Consider the following 3,512-nt stretch of genomic DNA (forward strand, 5'->3'; position numbering starts at 1 on the left):
GATGCGGGGGCAGGGGGTGGGGGGATTGTGCCGGGCGTCACGAATGTCCCCGTGTCCTCCCTCCCCCGCCTCGGTGTGAAGAGGCAGGAGCCGGCCGAGGCGTCCTTGACATGGATTTTGTGGTGGGGATGCGGGCAGCCGGCATTGCCCGCACCTCCCTGCGCTCCTGCCTGTGCCTCCTGCCCGTGACACGAGGTGCGTGGGCAGAGGAGAGGAGCTCTGGGTGCTACACCCCAAAATTCAGCCTGTCCCACCTCTTCCTCCTCTGTGGCAGAGATTTGTGCCAGAGGAGATGCTGTGGAAGTGTGTGTGGGGGTATTTTGGGGATCCCCGACCCTGGGGGTCCCTCAGCCGCCGGCATCCCCTGGTGTCACCAGGGCCTTTCCAGACAGGTGGCAACAGTGCAGGTGCCGCTTGTCTGCGACCTGGGGATGCTGCAGGGTTTGGGGGTGACATCCTCTCCCCAAAACTGTCCCCTCTGACAAACCTCCTGTGTGGGGCACTGGGGGGATGGCTGGATCGAGGGTGCTTGGCCCTCTCAGCCAGCACCTGGCACCTCCTGGTGTGTCCATGCAAGGCTTGGCTGAGGTTGGATCCAGCCCCAGCTGGTCCCGGACCCTCCGCCTTCCCCAGCAAGGACATTCCCCGGGGTGGCCACAGCGGGTGCCACCGTTCTCCTGCCTCCCTGTTTTGTTTTCCCAAATCCTGGCCGTAGGAACAACCTCTTGATTAAGTGTATTAATAGTTAAACTTTCAGCTCATAGCTTAAACTCACCAGACCACGAAAAGCTCCCTCCTTTACTCATGCTCTGGTGCTCAACTAAAATATTGCACTCAAAAGGCTTGGTTTTTTTTTTCTTGTTTTTTTTTTTTTTTTTTCTCCTTTCCCTTCCTTTTCCCCTAACTCCACTTTGACTCCTGGGAGCATCGGGGGGTCTTATGTGAGTCCCAATTATCACCGCTGCCGCTTGCAGCCACCTCTCTGCACTGAGCCCAGGCAAGGAGCATGGGTGTCCCCAAAGTGATTGGTGCTCTTGCAACTCATCCAGGCTGAGGAGGAGAATGGGAGCCACTGCCCCAGGATGAGGCTGGCCCTCCACCCACCTGGGGACACGAGACTGGGTGGGCTCTGTGGCTTGGGAAAGCACGGAGGAGCTGGCAGTACATGCTGTGTGGCATTGGCTGTTTTGCTGCCAGGCAGGTGATGGGGAGAGAGGAAAGTGGGAGGTTCAACCATGCCAAGTGCAAGGTCATGCACCTGTGTGGGGACAGCCCCCAGTCCTGGCACAGCTGGGAGGATGGATGGGCTGGGAGCAGCCCTGTGGAGAATGGCTGGGGGTGCTGGTGGGTGACAGATGGGACATCAGCCGGCACTGTGCACTCACAGCCCAGAGACGAGTGTAGGGCTGCACCACGGGCAGCAGCGTGAGGAGGGGGTGCTCCCCCTCTGCTCTGCTCTGCTCTGCTCTGCTCTGCTCTGCTCTGCTCTGCTCTGGTGAGACCCCCTTGGGGCACCACATCCAGCTGTGGGGTCCCCAGCACAGACAGATGTGGAGCAGGTCCAGAGGACGCCATGGAGATGGTCCAAGGGCTGGAGCCCCTCTGCTCTGGAGTCAGTCTAGGAATGTTCTTCTCTGTAGAGAACGCTACAGGGAGACCTTAATGCTCTTTCCAGTGCTCAAAGGAGTTTCAAGAGAGCTGGAAAGGGACTTTGGACAAGGGTCTGGAGTGACAGGACAAGGGGTGAGGGTTTTAAACTGTAACAGGTCAGGGTTAACTTGTACATGGGGAAGAAATGTTTTACACTGAGGGTGGGGAGGCCCTGGCAGAGGTTGCCCAGAGAGGCTGTGGCTGCTCCATCCCTGGAAGTATTCCAGGCCAGGCCAGACAGGGATTGCAGCAACCTGGGACAGTGGAAGGTGTCTCTGCCCATGGCAGAGAGTTGAAAGGAGGGGAGCTTTAAGGTCACTCCCAATCCAAAGCATTCTGTGATTTGGTGCAGGGAGCAGTGGTGTGGGAGGGGGGTGGCTGGAGGAGGAACCACCTCCAAAGGTGGCCAGTGGGAAATCCCAGGCTGGAGTGGAGGAAATGTGAGTTCACTGCTGCTCAGCCATGAGGATCAGCTCTGCAGCTGCCTTTGCCTTCAGCAGAGGGACATGTCCTGCTGGGGAGGCTGGGGCTCACCATCCTGGGGGCTCACTGGGGAGCATCAGGACATGTGGATGAGGAGCAGCCTGCATCCCTACCCATGTCCTGTGTCCCTTGGGACCCCCGTGGGGCTGGAGCACCAGGAGAGCTCCAGGGACAGCAGGCAGCAGAGTGGGGTGACCCCAGTGAGTGTCTGGGAGTGACATATGGGTCCCTTCACCTTTGGGAAAGTCCAGAGGGCACATTTACCCTGCTCATGGGCCCTCAGGCACCTGACATCCACACTCAAAAAAGCTTTGGGGTCTGTCAACATCTTGGTGCTGGTGATGTGCCCACCCTGTAGTGTCTCTTTTTGGGGTGCTGGAGTGCTGGTCCCTTTTATCTTCAGAGTGATTTCATCCCTGCTTGTCTTTCCCCATGGCTTGCAAGCAGGTGGAGTGTGTTGATGGTCTGAGATGACAGCCTGTGCTGCACATGGGTGGCAGCCTGTGATTATGTGGATAAAAGGATTTTTGAGGTCAGGAGGTTTTCCAGTGGCTGCCTTGGTGTCCCTGGTTTCCACCATCCATGGAAAAGGGACTGGACTAATGGCTCCCAGCCTGAGAGCTCGCCTTGGGGTGTGTGGGTCTGGCTCGATGTCCTTGTCCTGGAGCAGTGTCACTTGTCCCAAAGCATCTTCCATCACCTGAGCTGGGACATCCTTTGTGCTGGGAGGACGAGGATGCATCACCTGCCCACAGTGATGCTGACAGCCTGGTGGCCCAGGCATGGGAGGATGTGTGTCGGCTGTGACCCTGGAAGTGGTGGCAAAGAATGAAAAAAGAAAAGCTGTTTTCTGATTTTCCAAGCAGGATGTGCTTTTCCATCTCCACCCTCCCAGCTCCGAGAGGTGGGAGCTGGGAAAGGGCTGGGGTGACGGGCCCTGCCCTGTGATATTTCGGTGGGTGATGGGTGGGACCTGCCCACGGGGTGAGATGTACCCTGTCATTTCTGGGTCACTGCTGAGATGGGCTTCATCCCCAGGGTCTGATTGTCACCTGGGTGGTGGCAGGGCTGGGAACAGTGCTGTCCTGGCCTCCTGAGTGTCTCCAGTGGGGTCTGGTGGCTGCTGCCACCCGTGATACCCTCGGCTGACCCTGGCACGCATTTGCTCAGCACGTGCTGAGCTCCCTGGGTATGGTGTCTGCTGGGACGAGGGCTGGGTCAGTGCTCAGGTGTGATGAGTTTGGGCATGTTCCCCTCTGGCCTGCTCTGCTGCTGCTGTCCCTGGTCACCTCCTGGTTTGTGGGTGGTTGACTGTGGTTGGAAGCAGCCCTTGTTTGAAGGATGTTTTGGTTTTGCCTTTGCAAATCTGCCTTGAGCCC

The sequence above is a fragment of the Parus major genome, chromosome 13, assembly GCF_001522545.3.
Source record: "Parus major isolate Abel chromosome 13, Parus_major1.1, whole genome shotgun sequence".
Taxonomy (NCBI): Eukaryota; Metazoa; Chordata; class Aves; order Passeriformes; family Paridae; genus Parus; species Parus major.